General features: G+C 39.1%; 1 protein-coding gene across 1 annotated transcript in view; it reads left to right on the forward strand.

The window, feature by feature from the left end:
* SEMA6D (semaphorin 6D) overlaps nucleotides 1-21,402 on the forward strand; it is a 574,463-nt gene that overhangs the window by 397,172 nt on the left and 155,889 nt on the right. The window contains exon 4 of the mRNA XM_086710609.1: nucleotides 2,574-2,605. The gene's annotated coding sequence lies outside the window, so the exon portion shown is untranslated. The remainder of the gene's footprint in view (nucleotides 1-2,573; nucleotides 2,606-21,402) is intronic.

A 21,402-nucleotide genomic window follows, 5' to 3' on the forward strand; every position in this document is an offset into this window, starting at 1 on the left:
TAGGTCTTTTTGTGGATATTTCTATCTGAACTGAGAAGGGGTAAAAATTAAGCAGACACCTGGGAATTATTTAAGATCACAGTTAAAATTTTCCATTAATCTTTCACATCACCCCTTTTGTAAAATAATCCTGAAGTTAGTTAATCTTCCTGCATAAAAGCTGCTTCACCTGAAAAAATGAAATGATTGGGCTAATTTTTTTTCTGAAGTCCTTCCAACTGTAAACTTCAAGGACTCAATGACTTTACCTGGAGTTAAACAATGAATAAGGACCACATTAATTAGTGTCTATCTATATTCCATAAACTTTCTCCTTTTTCAGCGATTTATAGATTACCAAAGCATAATAATGTTTAGGGCAGGTCAGATATCTGGAAATCATAAAGGAGAAGGAAAAACATCTGCAAATAATGTACAAGTTGTACTTATATATTAAATACTATTTTTTTCAAACTTAAAACTCATTGCATGTGTATTTTAAGATGGAATATCATTTTTTTCACATTAGAGAATTGTTTTACTCAAATATAATATTCACACATAAAACCATATTATAAATATTCAGCTTAATGAATTTTCTCAAACTGAAGACACTCCTATAGCCAACAACTTAGAAATTCCCACACCTGTGCTACCTTCTAGCCATCCCCTCCCATCACCCAAGTAACCACTATTTTGACCCTAACACCATATATCACTTTTTGTTTATGTACTTTAAATAAATGTTTCAGATATTATATCTTAGTTAATGTCAGTCATTTTTTATTAAAGCATAATTGACATACAATGTTATGTTACTTTCAGGTATATAACATTGATTCAGTAATTCTATACATTACTCAGTGTTCATCATAATAAATGTAGTCACTATTACCATACAATGTTATTACAATATTATTGGCTATATTCCCTATGCTCTACTTTTCAACTCTATAACTTATTTAGTTTATAGCTAGAAGTCTGTACCTTTTAATCCCCCTTATCTATTTCATCTGTCCCCCACCCCCTTCTCCTCTGTCAACCACCAATTTGTTCTCTGTATTTAAGTCTGTTTGCTTTTTGTGTGTGTTTGTTTGTTTTATATTTTATATTCCACATGTAAGTGAAATCATTTGATATTTCTACATCTGAATTATTTCACTTAGTGTAATATCCTCTAGGTCCATCCATGTTGTCACAAATAGCAAGATCTGATGGGCATTGAGGAGGGCACCTGTTGGGATGAGCACTGGGTGTTGCATGGAAACCAATTTGACAATAAATTTAATATTAATAAAAAACCAAAACAAATAGCAAGATCTCATTTCTTTTATGGTTAATATTCTGTCATCTATGTGTGTGTGTATATATATACACATACATGCCATATATATATGAGAATATATATATATTTATATAAGAATTTTAATACACTTTCAGAACTTGCTTTTTCTATTTCCTTCCCTTTTTGAACTTTCCTGTATTCCTGAATGTTGATTTTCTTTTTCTCTTTAAAATCCAGTCCACTGTTGTGTACAAAGCACTCTTTCTGCCCTAAGGCTAAGAATGTTCTAGGTGAGCTAATCAATCAATTTTTGCCCATTAAGAAGGAGCACTGAAATAAAAAGAATGCTAACCTTTAGATTGATTTGGTAGTGGTTTGTTAAATAGTTTTCTTTTTCTTTGTCTTTTTCTTTTTTTAATGGCAAAACATCAAGAGGAAAAAGAGTCATACCTTAAAGGAAGGAAAAGCTCCTGGTCCCAGGGAATTGTGTGACATTTGGGGAAATTTTTTCAAATCTTGAAGTATTGATCAACCCTATACTGCATCACCTGGTGGTGGTAGTGTTATTTTAAATTAAGTGTTTCTAGTCCAAGTTAGAAGGTATGCATATTTAAAATGTAAAATAAATGCTTTCGGCCCAGGAAACTAGGAACATGACATGATGTTCAGCTTAACTGAACACCTAACTCAGCAACAGCTTTTGCACGATGCTGTTCAAAATACCTTCCTTCAATTTTCAGACACTTAGGCTTATAGAATTGATAGAGTAACTGATTTATTTTGTAGGATGTGAAGCTTCCAACTTGTTATTTCCAAATGCAGGGTGTTATATGACTGATCCTAATGTGTGCTCTTCCAGCCCAACTGTTAAATTAGAGCAGTTCATGAAGAAAAATGAGATACGATGTTGCATTTCATGACAGAGGGTGTTTCAGCATGAAGAAAAAACTTTCTCATCTGTGTAGGGAGATAAAATAAGACAGAGTGGACCAGAGATCTTCAAGTTGTTGAAAGTTAAAGAAAATAATAATGTTTGACAGCTACAGTGTCTACTCTGCCACAGTTTTTTATTCAAGAGGATGCTTTTCCTTGGCCGAACACATTCCTAACTTAATAGAGGAACTAAATACAGCGTTGGATTCAGGTCGGAATCCAGCTTGCCTTACACCATTCTATTACTTCAGGCAAGAGAAAATGGCACGTGGATTTACTAAATTAATAGACATACCACAGCCGTATTTAATACAGTATCATGGTGGCAAAAGTCAGAATAATAGAAAATTAATCCATCTTTCTTTTCTTTTTTCAGACTTTTGACCACACAAGCCAACCTTCTCCAAGGTAAGCAACATTATACTCTTCTCTAATTGTTGGAAGAATCCAACTTCATTTCATTGGCTTGGATACATTTTTACTGGTGTTTCAAAATCATGAGTGTCACATACAAATGTGCCTAAAATTAGGTTTTTATTGGTGGCGTTAGTGATGAGAGCATCCTAGCACCTTGATGGCTAGACTACGCAGTGGACCGGAGGGCGGGAGGCAGACAGAGAGGAGAGAGAAAGGGAGAGGGAGAGGAGAGAGAGAGAGGGAAAGAGACTGTCTTTTTCTTGCTTGATTAGCCCTTTTATGAGACAGCAGACTCTTCGTCTCTGATGTTCAGAGACAGAAGGTTTCTTTGTGAGCAGCCGCTGTAGCAAGGCTTCCACCTCTACTAGAGCCTCCTTTGGAAGGATTAAAAGCAGGGTGCCCCTCAGCATGGCCCAAAGCTCCTCAGCTCAGCTGAGGCCTTCCTGTCCAGGGCCAGCAGACAGCGTTTGGCAAGTTGTTTAACTTTCCAGGAGTATCTGTCAGAAGTTGCAATTGAGGATGCGTTAATCTTATTAAAGAACACAATAGGAATCCTTTTTTTTTTTTTTATTTTTTTATTTCATTAGGAAGTCAGGATGCATTTGATGTGCACCATCTGGTTTGTGAATACAGGAATAAGTTTTTCAAAAGGGCACATTTCCAAGTTCTATGTTTCATATGCTTCAGAAGGAAGAACCCGTAAGCAGCTCTATTTTTAATGAGAGCAATGCAAAAGTTAATAAGATTGGGGTGGATTTCCAGTATGTGCCATTTCTCCTAAACTACATGTGTTTGCAGTACGTTTGGCAGACTTGTCCTGTTTAGAGGCTGGGCTTCCAATTGAAAATTTTTAAAGTTCTCCATGTGTTAATTGGAAAATAGAGAGAGGCATTATTGGAGTAAGGCAGCTGACTACTTAGGTATTAATTATAGCTCCATCTATCATAAAGACTAGGATTTTAAAATTACCTCCTGTTATTTATTGTGTTACTTTTAGAAACTGTAAATTTTCCAATCATAAAAAAATAAAGTTAAACTTTACTGTGTATTGTATTTTTTTTTACAAAAATCTCTTTTAAGATGCCATCACTATTTATAAACAGTAAGTAGTAACAAAACAGTGCGAAAATACAGTTTACTATTGGCCCTCTCTGTCAAGTCCTTAAAAATAGTTTTTTTATTCAAATAAAAAAAAAAAAAAAACAGCTCTGGAATGTAGCCATCTCACTCTATACTTTATAGCATACACAGGAACATCTTTGGATCAGAAAAGCTGCTTTACAGGACAATTCCTTCAGCTCCCTACATAATTTTTAAAATCCTATACAGTAACAAACATGATTTGTGAGGCAATATGACGCTCTGCTTAACCTCTCAGTAATTGGAGGCATCTTCTGTTGTATTCCACAAGTCCAGCGCAGGCTGATGAAGGAAGCATAATTACATTACAGGCAATCTCATCTAAGGTAATTACAATTGTCGCCATCAATCCAATTAAAGAGGATAACCAGCTCTACTGAGTCAGAGCCATAAAGCTTTCCAACTAAGTCTAGGCTCTGGGATAAGGGTGTGATTGAGGATTCTGAGAATTTTCATTTGCCAGAATACTGTTGCTTATTAAAATAGATAACAATGTTGAGAGCGAGGGGTATGGAAAGAGATTTTATGTTGGTAGAGGTGTTTTGTTTTTTTTTTTCATTTGCTAATAACTCTCTTATTTGTAACTACAGAAATCACTGTAGATTCTCAACACCAAAGCTTCAGGCCACACACAATATTTACGAAAAGATTAACAGAGCATCACAACACCATAACAGTCCACCATACCCATCTGGCATCTTATCCTCAATTGGCTCTCCATCCCATTGAGCCCTTCTGTCTTGTCCCACTAAGAGATACATTACACCATCTCCTGAGCTCCGTCCCTGTCTTTGTGCTCTATGGAGGAAGCTGGCTCGGGTAGCACCTCCCCAGAAGCTCTTGCACTGGTTTAGATGGGGTCCTTGTGGGTGGCAATATGGAATATCGCTAAGAATTATAGAGGTGTAGCGGCGAGTAGATATGATGTCCTTCTTAACGACTTCATTCTCCTCTGTCTGTGTGGTCCAGACCAAATATAAGCTTTAGATATAGAACCCAGAAAACAAGAAATGAGAATGATGTCACTTACTGTGACTAAGATTTAGAAAGGGTCCAAGAGGGATTGTATATGCCTGCATTGGATGATGGACCACATGAAGACGCTGTTGTTTTCTTTATGTTTGTTCATGTTTGAAGAGATGTAAGAGGTAAACTTCTTAGTCAAGGGGGCAGGAGGGGGGAGTTTGCTGTCTAATATCAATGGTTCCCTTAGTCACCACTTGGCATTCTTTCAGTGTTTTGTACCTTGTCTTTTCCATTTTATATCCAGAACCTTTCACCTACTTGATCATTTCCTTCTCATATATTTTCATGCTCTCCCATGGGCATTGGGACTCCTTGCCACTGTTGGATGTATCTTTTCTTTTCCACATAGAGATTTCCAACCTGCTTTAGAACTTAACTCCAGGGAACCAATTCACCATGGTGAATGGTGGAAGAAGGACCAAAGAAAGGACTAGGTAGAAAGACACCTGGGCTCAATTTTCTATTCCTCTCCTAACCAGATCTGTGACACTGAACAAGCCACTAAAGCCAGCTGAGTCACAGTTTCCTTATCCGTAAAATGAAGCTGCTAATATCTAACCTGCCAACCTCATTTTAAAGAATATCTCAAATGAAATTATAAATGTGGGGAAAATCCTTCATAACATATAAAATTCCATACAAATGTGTGGGATTATATATACATGTGTTTATTATTATTAAGCCCACTCTACAGTGGTCATTTCCTCCTGTGGATTCCTTCAGCCCTTGCAGTTTAAATGGTACGTCTTAAAATGCTCCATTTGTGTTTCTTGGTTTATTGTTTTTGCACTTCCTGTTTGCCATTGAGTGTTTAAGAAACCTGAAGGCTGGCACCATGTTGCTTACTTCTTTTCTGTTTTTCCCATCATTTAACTTGTTCTGTAACTGCCTGCCATAGGATGATTTGTTGAGGCATTGTATAGTGTTTGTTCTCTCTGTGGTTTTCCTCCCACCACTGCAAGCACATGGCCCAGCTTGGGCCTCAAGAAAACGTGCTGCACTATCAGACAATAAGCACATAAAGGGCCAGGGTAGGAACAGAAGGCCAGAGGCCCTCTTCGTTGCTTTGGCAATGACTAAGACCATGGCCAGATGCTGAAAGATGGAGAGGAAGAGGCTTCAATAATAACTGAGCTTAGATTTCTCATCTGTCTAGTAACATAGAAATCGGGGACCAAATTAACTTGATTTATTTAAATGAAGAAATGAGACATTTTGTGCACATCTAACTGTTTGGATTAAATAAAGCTTTACATAAAGAAATGATCAACATGTAACTGTTATTACAGAATGTAACTCCTAAAATGATTCTAGAACCCATCTGATCAGATGAAAATAAAGCCTCGAGAGAAAAATAGAGCCTAAAATTCTTGAAGCTACTTAATTTCTTAGGAGTAGAAGGGATGATATATCATCACTTCTGCTATATTCTGTTGGTCACATGGACCAACTGTAATACAGTGTGGCAGGGAACCACACAAGGGCATGAATCCCAAGAAGCAGGGATCACTGTGGGCTATACTGGAGGCTGAGTTCATATCTACTGTGATTTTGCTTTCTTTATCTACAGATATTTTAAGGAAATCTGGTGTCCCCATTACTGTGGTTTCAATATTATCAAGAGTGTGATTTTTTGGTAGGTGATGATCTGACATCCATTTATTTTACTAACCTCTTACTGGCATTTGAACATGTGAGCTACTGAAACAAAAGCCTGCTGGTGATCCTCACTGGAATTCTCAAAGCCTAACAATGAGCCATGTGTCCAAATCAGACTTCTAAAGGTAGATTCTGGCAATGGAAAGATCACTAGGCACAAACTGTGGGACCTGGGCTCTGGTACTATTCTTGCTACTGAGTGGTACTATGACCTCAGTTATCCCATCTCTAAAATCTGAGAGTCAAAGGAAATGATCTATGTTGTGCCAGCTGGTACTAAAATGTGTACAATTCTAAGTCTCAAAAGTGTTTAAATCAAGTGGTAAGGATCACATCAGATGTTTTTGGTCAATATGAGATCAAGGGCCTTGGAATGTGGTTAGTTGACTCGGGGAGAGTAAGACCTTATATTTCTTTTTTAAAAGTGTATGAAAAACATATATGCCTCCTTCCGTCTGTACCAAATCCTCTAAGTGACTCTCAAAATGGTATTTCCAGCATGCCGTTTGGAATTGACTGGTGTGGATAGATCACAGATCATCAAACTAACAAACAACCTTATAAATTTCCTGCTCAATCAATTCATAGTTCTAGAAACTGAGGCCCAGGAAGTTTAAGATACTGTCCTAAGGTGACAAAGTATGTTAGTGGCAGCAGCAGATTGCAATAGGAAATGCCTTGAATCCTTGTCCCTTTCTACACATACCAAGCAGTTGGTGTATTTTTCCTCCATTTATCATAAGGAAATATATGCTTATCTTTTATTTAAACAAACACACATGTCAAGAAGTAGAGAATTATAGGGGGCCTAGGTGGCTCAGTTGGTTGAGTGTCCAACTTCAGTTTCAAGTCATGATCTCACAGCTTGTGAGTTCAAGCCCCATGTCAGGCTCTGTGCTGACAGCTCAGAGCCTGGAGCCTGCTTTGGATTCTGTGTCTCCCTCTCTCTCGGCCCCTCCCCTGCTCACGATCTGTGTGTGTGTGTGTGTGTGTGTGTGTGTGTGTGTGTGTGTGTGTGTCTGTGTCTCAGAAATAAACATTAAAATTCTTTTTAAATGTTTATAGGTTTTAATGTGTTTAAGAAGATATTTTCATTAAAAAAAGAGAAAATGTTTTCATTGAGTAGTACAGGCTCCATTACAATATAGTTCCCTGTTTTGTGAATCTTGTAAATGAGAAATTTTGTTCTTATGAGAAGAAACTTCTTTGGAGAACCATGCAATATGGGCTTGTTTGGGCCTATTTATTTTGATACGTTTGGTAGTGATGAGGCATTGGAAGGGGGTCACTGGCATTTTTTTCAGGCAAGGGAAGCTGGTGGTGGATGAGGGCTGCAGACAAGCAGAAGGCCTCGGGGGAAGATGTCAGGCTTACGCTGGGCTTCTGCCAAACATTTTTCTGGCGACTTTGTTTTCCTGTCTCTTCTCTTTGTCCCTTTCTTATCTCTTTTTGGAGCTCTTTGTACTGTCTTTGATTATAACTGAGGTCATAATTTGGCCTCAGAGAGTGTACTATATTCTCAATTCTCAGGATTTTTATTTAAAAGTTTTCCAGCTTACATATAAACAAAGATTCTGTTCTTTTCACAGTCAAGATAATATTATTATGGAATGGCTCATTTGTGTGCCAAATGGGAGTAGACTTGGATTCTCTTCCATTTCCTTAAAGGGGCATCAATGTAATTTACTTACTTCAGTGATTTAAAATATGTAGAAGTCCTTCATCCATAGATTATTGATTCATCAACTTATCTTCCTTATCACTAGCAATTATCTTTCCTAGACTGACCTAAATGACCTGGTAATGACCAAGGACTAGACTAATTCTATATACTAGGATTAGTTTTACTTGTAGAGGAATTTTCACCTGTAGATTTCAACAATAAACTCTGAACTCCCTCCCTCCTTACTTCTACTGGAAAGAGACAACAGTTCTATAATACCTGATATTCTAGAAAAGTTACCAGCTATATTTTGGGTTTTTTCTCCATTATTCTGGAAGGAAAGAGACTATATTTTTGGTTTTTCTCCATTATTCTCTTCATAATTACCATAATTCTCATTTTTTCATAAGTTAAGTAGTAGCATGTCAAAAACTTATAAGCATCAAACAACCCCCTATATGTAAGTATGAATATATATACATATAATATTTAATTATTACCTATAAATATATATTATTTACAAAGCATAGGTGCATTTAACTCTTATATAAGATTTTCTCTGGGTCCAAATTCAACCAAACATCCCAATCTCCTCCCTCCCTCAAAAAAAGCAACATTTTACTTATCTGATATATATGTATTTTAACCATACTGTCAGCACTTTCTGTGTTTCAGGTACAACTACATGAACATATGTATGTTGAATCCTTTTCCTTTTGAGTTCCATTGTAATCCCTAGTAATTTCCTAAAGGAAAAACTATCAATTCTCTTAAAATAATCATAAACACATTTACTCCTAGAATTATTACAAAGTACCCTGCTTTTGTTTAGTCTGTACTCATATATTTTATTCTGGTTCACACTTTTCAAAGAAAAACTAGGCAAAGAGTTAAGGATTTGATGTGTTCCTCCTGTAGTCACAAAACTTCCATAAACACTAAATGCAATAGTTTAAAATTGTATTGTGAATTTTCATTGATGTCAGACTTGAAATGTTCAAGTGGCCACACTAGTTCTACTGACTCAGGTTGTGTAACAAAAAGAAGAATGGAATAGCAATAAGATTAGTGACTGTACTTTATGCATCTCTATTATCCACACCATCCATCACGTAGAGCTTAATAAGTAAAACTTTAAATAAATGAAATAAGAAGCTATAGAGGGAGGGATGGTGAGCGTACCAGACTCCAGCAGGAGAAACCATTTTGAGATAGACATGTTGGGCATAATTCACTGGTTTATCATTACCATCATGTTCCTATGTATACAGACCTTGATATAAAGTACAAATCTGGATTCATCCATTTAGAAACAGAAAACAGAAGCCCTTTTCAGAGGCCATTTTATCAGTCTTTCTATTTGAGTATGCATTACTTCAAGCTGCCCCTCAATTGAGGAATAACTCCCTTAAATATTTGAAGGTACATATGCAGGTCTTAATTGACCCCAAGGGAGATCTTTGAAATTCACTGCTTCTAAAACTTATTTAAATTTGAAGTGTTTCTGCACTAAAATGGTATATGTATGTGATATGTAAATCATAGGACTTAACTAAATTTTACCACCTGAAACCCAATTAACCTGGCTCCATTCCCTAGCTGCTCATGCACAAACTCCAGTACTCAGTACATTTCCCCCTCCCCACATCCTCCTGGGAGTTTCCAGGTGATGCCTCCCCTATGCGCAGAAGCAACTTTCATAATATAAGTATTTACTTGAGGCTCCACCAGGGACAACACCAACCACCCTCTTCCCCCTCCCAGCCTTCCCCCCTGCTATTGACGGTGCTGCTTCCACAGCTCCACTGCCTTTTGCCCCATCTACCAGGCACTGTGCATATGCTCTCTTCTGCATAATGGGCCTGTCTTTCTTGCTGGCCTATCTGGCCTGGTCATTATCTCCTGGTGATTCCTTTAAAAATATCCAGACTGTTCCATAGCCTACAATAGAGTAAAGAGAATGGATTTGTTTTATGGTTAAAGAAGGGTACTAAAGAAGTGTGACTTGAATCCCAATGAGCTAGACAGTTTAGGTTCTTTCAGATTTTCCTTCTATTCCCCTCTTTCCCCAGGACCTGACCATGTTTCCAGGACTCCGGGTCAGAGACTAATTTGAGTCATAAGTACCATGCCATAGGCAGGCTTCCTGTTCCTCACCAACACCTAAGACTTTTTTTTACATGGGCAGGAGCATCTCAACTGAATCTCTCTTTCATTGGGATGGGTTCTTCCTGGTAAAATATTTAGTGCAATGCTCACCCCCCAACCTACCCTTACTAGACTTCCACTGGACCACAATATAAGTTCAACACACATTGCAACAGTGGATTCACCTTTAACCGCATCTCCCACCCTTACAAAAAACTTTGGGCTCCATATGAGTAAACTTTATTTATATATTTACTATCAGTGTGATAAAGATTTGCAGACATGTCTGAACCTTAGAAGCAGAGAGTAACAGGCTGAGGCCCAAGCTACATCCCCACTACAATGTACATTTATAGTTTTCCTTCTTTTAAATAAATACTTTCCATAATCTGCTTCCTTCCTAGATACATTATCTTACTCATTCATAGCATAGTAATTTATTCTTGGTACCATTTTTCTTCCAAACTCTTAATAGCAACACTTTGTGCTGAAATATTAAAGAGGAAATTTTCTCAGCCTTTACTTATTTTTCTACTCTGAAGAATATAGTTAATAAACTATAGAAATGCCTGATATGATTGTTTCCAATGTAGAGTGCAGAATGAAAGAAAACAGGACATGCAAAGGAAACAGATACTCATATAGCTCACTTCAAAGTGGATTAAGTTATTTAAGGAATGGCTTTATGTTATATGGCAGTTAAAAAGATTTTAAAACAGCTAGATGTTTCAGAACATATGTCTATATGGCAAATGGCACACAGATGACTGAGGTTCTAGCAGCATTCCTAATGTAAACAGCACCTGAATGAGAGCACACAAAACCCCATCTTACTGGAAACAACAGCAGAGGCATCTGTGCCAAGGTTGCACTTATTAGGTTAGCCTACCACCCTAGCCTTCACACACACACACACACACACACACACACACACACACACACATACACACACACACAGGAGTCTAGAACTTTGCTTCAGACTCTCAAAGATATCACAGTCTTTGCCCTTCTCCACATTTCAGCTGCAAAATATCTTGACTCTTTTACATCCTAAATATGTAACAGTAAAGATATGATTCAACAATGACAATGATATATTTTTGTGACCAAAACCCTGTATGTGTTAAAATGTTTTCTTAGTAAATTTTTAATGATGTGGAAAAATACTCAGGCTAAAACATTAAGTGAAAAACCAAACTATAGAACTTTACATACCATGTGTGTGCATGTTTATGTGTATGAAGTACACAACATGCTTGTCATTTGGCTGATGTAATTACAAGGAATTTTTTTTTAGTATATTTTTTTTGTGGGGTCCATATTTTCATAACAAGCCTATTTTAATTAAATAAAGGAAAAAGGGGACATTATAGGAAAGTAAATCTTAAAATAGAACAATTGTTTACAGATACTTAAGACGCATAGGATTATTGCAAACATTATAGTCCTAGAGTGCTAGAAAAAGCATTAATGTCTGAAGGAGGAAAGTTCATCCCTTAGGAGCCAGTAAGGTGAAAGTTGAGAATGAAATGGAGTAGAGTGGAGAGGAAGGGGAAGGAATGGAATGGAATGGAATGGAATGGAATGGAATGGAATGGAATGGAATGGAATGGAATGGAATGTTCTTGAGAGAATAGTATACTGACTACAGTTTTACAGTAAAACACTCCCCTTTCTGCTGATCCTGTGGCTGTACCATTTTCTCTTGCATGTTTGGATTTGTAATAGATTCCTTTAAAGAACTGAAAGTGAATTAAATTATGGTGACCTAACCTCAGGGCTCATGGTGACTAAGACAGAAATTTCTACTAAGAAAATAAGCATTTTTTAGAATAAAATACACTTACAATACAACCATCAGCCCTTGCCTACCTAAATGGAAGAAATTCAGTGTATTTATTACTTTGGGGCAAACTTAACACAATACATTTCTGCGTAGGAGAGTAATGCCCTTAAAAACTGGTGTGCTGTAAAAAGCTCTTGTCCAAAATGATTTCAGGAGGACTAACCTTGTAGACATCTTGTGTTCCTTTTCACTTCTTTTCTTTAACTTCTTTTCTCTAACTTTCTGGCTCTCTCGTATTGTTTCTCACTGTCTCCAGCAGCCTCCAAGCCCTACTCATTTGCCCCTTGCATTGTGCCTGGGTTTGGAATCTGTTGGTTAGCATTGTTTCTGAGCACAAAGTCCCAAGGGGCTTTCGTGTGGGTGGAGGGCATGGGCTTTAGCCATCAGACTTTTATTTTATTTTATTTTATTTTTTTCAACGTTTATTTATTTTTGGGACAGAGAGAGACAGAGCATGAACGGGGGAGGGACAGAGAGAGAGGGAGACACAGAATCGGAAACAGGCTCCAGGCTCCGAGCCATCAGCCCAGAACCCGATGCGGGGCTCGAACTCACGGACCGCGAGATCGTGACCTGGCTGAAGTCGGACGCTTAACCGACTGCGCCACCCAGGTGCCCCACCATCAGACTTTTAAAAAGACTGTTTTGACAAAGCAAAGGACTTTTTTTACTTATTTTTTTACCTTTTTTTGTTTTATTCTAGATAATTGAGATTGACAACTAGTGGCTTCTTTTTTTTTTTTTTTTAATGTTTTATTTTATTTTTGAGAGACAGAGAGAGAAGGCATGAGTGGGGGAGGAGCAGAGAGAGAGGGAGACACAGAATCCGAAGCAGGCTCCAGACTCTGAGCTGTCAGCACAGAGCCCGACACAGGGCTCGAACCCACAAACTGTGAGATCATGACCTGAGCTGAAGTCGGACGCCTAACTGACTGAGCCACCCAGGCGCCCCAGTAGTGGCTTCTTTTAAGGGAAGAGATATCAAGCCATTGTGCTCTTGCCAACTGCTACAAATCTGGAACTTCTTTAACTTTTTTCTGGATCTCGGTGTTATAAAAAGCTCACCAATACTGCATTTAGAGCCCACGTAAATGTGTTTATGAGAAACATAGATAACGTTTCATGGCACTGAATTTTGAGCTATATGGAGCCTAAAACTACAGATTATTTCGTTTTCCATTATATTTGGAAGAAAGAATGCTGCCAATTAGTCTAAAATCTAAGGAACTTTAAAAATGTACATTTACATAACAGAGCTAAATAGCTACAAGCACAGTACTGAGAAACACCCTCCCCCCCCCCCCAACACTGGTGCAAAATAAGCAGATTTCATCTGAACTCATGCCGTCCTACCTCTTTAAGTTGCTGGGGAAGGGAGGGTGTTGGAACCTCATTTATTCATTCATTAGGAAATGTTTTAAGCTCCTATCATCCTACCATATTTCTAGCACTGTGTTAATTGATAGGCTATTAATCCATCACCAAATGTTTACTGAGCTCTTGTACCCCTCCACCCTTCCAGGTGTGGGAGATAGAGTGGTGACCAACACACACAGGGTCTAAACTTCCATTGAGGAAAGACAACAGGAAGAAGAACACATTCATGATACAAAAATATTAGGTAGTGTCAGTCTAGGGTGAGATTCTGAGATGGGTAACAATTGGCCTTTGCCATCGTGGGTCTTACAGGATAAATTGCAAGTAAGAAAGGTGTTTGTTTATAAATGTAATCTATCTGGACCGTTCAGAGTTCTTCAGACTTTTGTTTTCTTTTAAATATTATTTTTCGGGGGGAATATTTGAACATAGTACAATTAGTATTAGGTGGCAGTTACCTTTCATCCCCAGTTTCAGTTCCTTAAAAAATGTCAGCTAGTTCACGGGTGAAGGACGGAAAGACCCCTTTAAGAAACTTAAACAAGAAAAGATTGAATCAGGGAGAAGCATGCACGTACACAAAGCCCTGCCTTTTTCTTTAAATTTTTTTTTCTTTATTCTTGAGAGAGAGACAGGGTGTGAGCAGGGGAGGAGCATAGAGAGAGGGAGACACAGAATCCGAAGCAGGCTCCAGGCTCTGAGCTGTCAGCACAGATCCCGATGTGGGGCTTGACTCATGAACTGCGAGATCATGACCTGAGCCGAAGTCCGACGCTCAACCGACTGAGCCACCCAGGCGCCCCATAAAGCCCTGCTTTATAACATGGTTACGAAGTATGTCCCCAAGCTTCTCCCCTGGCACCTCTCTGGGTGATCAAAAAGCAGCGTCTTTGTTTGCAAGCCCCTCCTTGCAGCAGAGCTGTGGGCTTTCCCCTCCGTCTTGTCATGGCAGGCAATCTAACAATTTAGATGGTTCAAATGGGTCAGCTTTGCTAGTTTGTTGTATCAAGGGCCAAACTCGTTCTTTAAGTTGACAACCCTGATTTAATTCTTTGCAGCTCAAATCTGTCTTTCTCTTCAGGTCTAAGTCACTTTAGATCCTGCACCAGCCAGAAGACTAAGCAGTTCACTGATAAGCCCCTCCTCCTTGCTCCACTGTCTTCTAAAAGTGTCTTCGTAACTCCCTCTTCTTGCTGAGTATCTTTGTGCACCTTTGAACTCTCCAATACCATGCCAGCTCCTTGAGAGTTCCCACCCTATAGGTTGTGTGGGTCCAGGATCTAGCACAGTGCAGGACATATAGTCATTGTAAGGCAAGAATTACCAGTCAGAGCACTCTGCCTTGGAAGTTAGACTCTGCCATTTAGGATGTGTGACCTTAACAATTTACTTAATTCTTGGAGCCTCACTCTTCTCATATGTAAAATGGGATTGATGACAGTAACCAACTCATGGGTTTGATCTAAAGATAAAATAATATTACTGTCGTTTGCCAGTATTTGGCCATTGTTTTTATTAATATTTGCTCAATAGATACATTCAATAGATACTTTTTTAAGTGCCCTGGTATGTGTCAGCCACAACCTATTAAAGAATAAACCTGAAATGCTTTGCAACTCAGGGTGACTCCCAGGAGCATTCTAGAAAGTTTCCTTCAACCCCATACATACCAACTTTCATGACTTTACCATGACACCTTCCTCATAGTTATAATTATAAAAATTAAGATTTCATTTATATATACACAAACTTGAATGTTTAAAGAAAAAGTGCTGTGTATGTGTTTATTTTTCAAAAATGAAGAAGTTTTAGCTTTTTTCCCCACCTATTCCAAAAAATAGCCTTATCAAAGAAAGCAGATAAGGAAGACCCAAGGGGCATGAATTCTAATATATTTGAATACTTGGTTTCAGGATCTTTTATTACTACATCAATCCAAATGATGATAATAAAAGGAAAAGGAAGTGTGCCATACATAAGAAGGAAATTCTGTTTTATTTAACACTCAGCAAGGCCTGGGCAGAAATTTTCTCTTTGTGAAAGCATTTGCATTAATAAAGCAAAAAGATGAAAACCATTTCAGATGGATTGTTAAAAGTCTGAAATGGATGTGAGCTTTGCCTTTTAAATGAAAATAATATACAATGACATGCAGTAGCCAATTACTAAAGACTGTATTTTTCTTGTGCATGCCAGGTAAACTCCTAACACACGTTAAGGCTCAATTCAGATACTCATGTATCACCTCCACCTTGAAGCCTTCCTATAGATTAGCTATATCCATTTTGGAGAACCTTCAGTCTTCTGTGCATATTCGAGTATGATTATGTCATATTTGAATCAATCATTTGCTAACCTCTCACCCTCTTTCAACTGTGACATTCTCAATTAACTGAACCTTGGCTTAAAAAAAATCTCTATTTCCAGTGCTCTACTTGGCTACGGCACAATGTGGATTCTTAAAAATAAGAGTAGGTGGATTGTTGACTACTTGCCATTATTCTCCAAAGGGCTGAACCTGAAGACAAAGTTACAGATGAGACTGGACAGGGTGTCATTTAATTGTGTAGATATTTATGTGGGTAAATGATGCATGCACTAGACGTCTGGGTAAGACAGGATTAAGATGTGTGTTTTCTATGTGCTGGAACTCTTGGTGTCCAAGATGAAAAAGTCGATGTCGAAAATACAAGACTGGACACCCAGTGTCTATTGTACACTTTTCTTCCTACCTCCCCCACCCTTCCCCCTTCATGGGATTCAAGCCCCAGCCTTCTCATCTTCTCTCGACAGTTCTGTGACTTTTAGACAGCACAGCACATATGTTGAGAAGTATTATTTTAGATTTCCTCAGCTGCTTCAACTCAACTGCTAAGAAACAGCTGATTTTGGCATACGTGCTATTTTACACCTGAATTTCTAGTCACATATTAGCCCAGGGCCAAGACTTGCAGCAGCAAACTTAGCTCCCAGGCGTGAACATTAGCAGGCGTGAGCTGTTGCCTTCTCTGAGCTCAACAGTGAGTTGCCTGCCAAAGTCCTCACTCTACCTTGATCTCATTGTTAGTTGAGTTCAGGATTCCTCTCAGAAGCTGGAGCTTATTATTGCTTCTCCAAAGTCTCCTCCAAAGTTACCTATAGTCTGCGGGAGAGGATTAGAAGGATTCATCACCTTTCAGACTTCAGTCTGTTGCTTGGATGCTTGTAGAAAACTGGCTGAGGAAGTCAGAAAAGTTGATTATGGGATGATGAAAAGTAAAGGGTTTAAGGGGACCATGAAAAGTAGCTGCTAATGGGACAAAGTTTTGCTGTGTATTGTGTGGTGAAATTCACCCTCTTCCTTGCCTCTTTAAGGGAGGGGTCAGTTAAAATTTGTATTATTTTTCAGAGCTGCTATAGACAAATTTTTACTTGCTTTGAATGTGACATGGTAACAGAAACGGGCTTTAAGGAAAGAAGGAAATGGCCAGGTTTATACATTTAGTTTGGTTTCTTTGCCCACCCCCCCACACACCCGCTACCTTAAAATATAAGGGAATACTGAAGAACATTCTTTCTTCGAGAAGTATTTACAACAGTGCTTAAATACACTTTGCAGAGTTAAGTTACTTAGTCTAGATCCCAGTTCTGTTGACCAAGGGTAAATTACCTTGGGAAAACTCAGTTTGCCATCTGTAAAGTGGGGGTGATACCTAACTCTAAGGACTGAACTAAAGATTAAATGACTTAGAACAGTGCCTGGCACAAAGTAAGGGCTAGATGCTGTGTAACTATTAGGTACTCTTAACATCCTCATCTCATTTGAGTTCATTTCCTCCAGTTGAGATTTCACTAGGCATCCATTTGGTATGGTCCTGATAAGATGTCTGTTCTAATTCCTGTCCTTCCCTAATTGAGTTGTTTCTCAAGGTTAATGCATCTTCATTGATTAATCCCTGTGAAGGCAGAAGATGGTTCAGAGAACATTCAAACTGGGAGAAACAATTTTGGCTCCAATCTACCTTGCAGGGTGACCTAACCCTCTCTAGCCTTTCATGCCCCATCTGATATACAATGAGGATAATACTGTGGGCCCTCTTTCAGTGTTTGGGTTGCTAATAAAAAAGGAACATAGCAATTTGTAAATGTAAAGTCAACAGGTACTTAGTAATTGAAATAAGACTATCCTGGAAGATGAGCCCATTTGTTTGAAAAACCATCCAGTCCAAGGAGAGGTGCTCAGATCCTAACCTAGGTAAGCAGACCTCTGAGTGAGTCTCTAAAAAGACTGCCCGGGGAAACAGAGGAGGCTGGTCAAGCAAACCAATTGGTTGGTGCCATGGTAACACTTTCTGAGGATATTTCCTGTGCTATGTCTACACAAGCCTCTGAAAAATAAAACATTCAATCAATGAGTTGTATTGTTCGCTTGATTCTTCAACCGATCAATGTAGCTGATCTCATCACTGAATTAATTGGGTGGCTTTTCTGTAATGTAACTATAGGGATTTGGGGTGTTTCTTCTTACAGAGATAGTAGAGTTAATCCCCACTCTGCATTTAGCTTCACGTTTGACCTTTGCCACCTCTCTGTGTTGGAAAGAGTAGAAAGAAGAACACAGCTGAATGAGAATAATCTTACAAAGAAGTTTACGGTGCAGCCAGAGTGGACTGACTGCTGTGGTACAGAATCACCTACTGGGTAACATTGAACACATTTACTGAGCATAAATATCAGTTTCTTCATCTAAAAAAATGGAGCTAATAATAGCTTTTTCTTAGGGTTGGTATGAAGATTCAAAGAGATGATGCGTTTGAGCATGCCTTATAAAAATACAGTCTGATGGAACAAAAATAACTCTGTCCATCCAGGTTACTTCCTGAATGGAGATAAAGATGGCCTTCCTGGAGGTAGACCCAAGGGCCAGCAGAGCTGTGAGCTGAGGCCCTTTTGAGTAAAGGAGTGTCGAAAACTCAGTTGAAAACTCAGTAGTTTCCAAGGCAGTAAAATTCTGGCAGAAACAGTCAAACCACTAAAAGGAAGACCTGTCTTTGTCACCACTTAGGCCAGACAAACACAACTTCCCTGTCTCTGGTGCCTTCCCTGGTGGGTATCCCCACCTGTCCCCTTTGGAGGAAATGATGCTACTAATTCAGTGAGTATGTTGGGGAGGTGGTGGAGGACAGCCTTACATCCATCTTTAAACCTTTAGTTAGAGCCATAGAGCAGGGGGTGGGATTCTTCAGACCCACGGATGACATGTGCTTTGATATGTAGTGGAAAGGATGTGGCATCAGGTGAACAGTTATACTTGGTCAGTGGGTCTGTAGACAAAAGCCCATGTATGAGGAAATATTCTTTGGCCCCGGACAAAATAAGTATAAGCACAAATAAGATCTAAGCAAGCTGATTTTATTTTCTTTACAGCAGTGTTCCCTGACATGTGGCCCACAGACCAGCAATATCAGCATGACCTGGGAACTTTTTATAAATGTAGAATTCAAGCCCCCAACCTTATGAATCTGCATCTCTGGGGGTAAGGCCCAAGGGTCTATTTTTAACAAGCTGTCCTGATGATTTGGACACTCGCTGACATCTGAGAAACTCTGGTTTACAAGACTGCTCTTTAATCTGAATTGGGGGCGTTAAAATGCCCTTTAAAATGAATTGATGTTGAACGCAAGGGGAGTTTTTGTTTGTGTTTGTTATAATATCCTTACTTACAAAAACATAAGATTAGCAACCCTGTGTCAGTTTTGATGGCCTGGGAAGTCCAAAGGTCCAGCACACAGAGTTCCTTTGAAGACCTTCCAAATTCCAGATTTTATTATTTTATTTCGTTTCTCCACTCATGTTACATCTACTGGTCAATACAGGATATGAGTGAGGGAACGTGTTTTAGAAAAGGGTGATGGTGTCATTGAAACTATAGTATGGCACCTAGATCTGAGCTCAACATTTGAGGTGTTAGCAGGTCACAGTACAGTGACACTCTTGCCCTTTGCACAGACTCTAAGCATCTACTAATGCAATCTAAGACTGCACTAACTCCCTAAAGAGCAATACGCAAGGTCCATGCCTAGTGTGCACCTGCCCTGGGTATGTGAATTGGTGTTTTGAACTCTGTAACAGAGTGTGTCCTTTTCAAGTGCTCTACCCCCTTGTGTGGGTGTGCCTCAGAGGGAGGGCTCCTGAAGGGAGGGGGTGAGGACATCCACTTTAGTACATCAACACTCAGCCCCACTTTTTCTCAGTGTCAAGGCACTGGTGACTTCTTGTAATTTCAGGGCACAGGGGAAAGAATAACTAATATTTAAAGTTTGAAAATTAAGATGAACATGAAGCCTCTGGTTACTTATCGATCGAGTCCTGGGCTATTTTTAAAAAGCAAATCAGCCAGCTGTGCTGACACTCAGTGTATCCATCTTCCCTACTTCATCATGCTGTCAGCGCAACATGATCTAGTGGGTACTAAAGGCAATAAATTAGGGGGTGGTTGTTGCAGCTGAGTGGTTGTGCTTGCTTTTTTTTTAATTATCTTCTATTTGTGCAAATACTATTTCATTGGTGTGGGTTTTTTTTTACTGTGCGTTCAGGGGGATATACTGCATTTACCTGCCTCTCCCATGTGGCAAGAGGAAGCTGGGGCAGACCAAACTCTAGCGTGACTCAGGCTAGATGACTAGTGACCAGTCCTGGAAAGAGATACTCAGTCTGAGTGCCCTGCTGTATGCCATCCTGTGTCCCAGCGCTTGACAGCATGGAATCCTGAATGTATGGGGGTAGGAAGGACCGAACGGAAGGGGAGGACGGACAGTGGGCAATATCCAGGGTTGTGTGAAAGGACACCTGTGTGGTGCACACAGTGAGCATATTAACTCACACAGATGGGATCTAATAGTCTCATTAGTTCACAATCAGTGGTAAGAAAATATCCTAGAACTAACTTAGCCTGTTGCGGTCTAGATGGTAGCATTTTCTCAAGTCTCCCCCGGGTGAACCCATGGCACCTACTTACAACAGGTGAGAACCCCAGCAGCTAAAACATGCAATACTCATTTGTGTCACAGATACTTGTCTCTAAGGTTTTACTAAATAGAACAAAAGGATCACCACATGTCATAAACCACAGTCGCAACCAGAAACAGAAATGTGGGAATTACAAGCTCTAACATGTCCAGACTCTTCTCCCAGGACACAGAATCTTTATTTTAGCTGAATTAGCTAAATACATAAGCCCAGTGAATCAACAGTGACAACCCACTTTAGGTCAGCCTTGGCAAGGAAGTCTAAATCTGTGCAAAGAAATCGCTTGTGTCGGAGAAAGCCATTCTGGGGCTGCAATTTCTGGAGGCCCCGGACTGTCTGAGTTCACAGGCAGTTTATCTCACTTCCATGTGCTCCTGTGTTTTAGAGAACAGAGAAGTAGCTACCATCTCATCCCACACTCCCTGGCCAAACCCCTCTGCACAGAACACACAATCAAGACTCCCTGATTCCATTCAACTCCCAGCTCTCCATCTTCCCTTTCTGTGGCTCTAAGGACCTCACTTGACCTTTTCTTTGCTTCACTTTTCTTACCTGTCAGATGGACACAATTCAGTCGATTCTACCTTCTTCACAATATTGTTATAAAGAGCTACCAAGGTAGCACATATAAAAGTACTTTGTAGCATTAAAAGTTTATGAAAATTAAATTATTAGTCTTAAAGTACAACACTTAAACTTCAGCTCTGATTTCCAGAGACTATGAAAGCTAGGAGCTACTGCCTCCTTGATAGGTGGGGTGGTAACACAGAGGGCTCTGATAATGAGTTAGAAATTCCTGGTGGCACCACCAAAAGGGCTGACTCAATAGAACAAAAAGTTACTCGGGAATCATCAGGGTAAATTGCTGGTGGTTGAGGTTATAAATGACTTCCTGACCAAAGCCTTTTGTGGTAGCTTTAA

The sequence above is a fragment of the Puma concolor genome, chromosome B3 (assembly GCF_028749965.1).
Source record: "Puma concolor isolate L17-30 chromosome B3, mPumCon1.1.hap2, whole genome shotgun sequence".
NCBI lineage: Eukaryota > Metazoa > Chordata > Mammalia > Carnivora > Felidae > Puma > Puma concolor.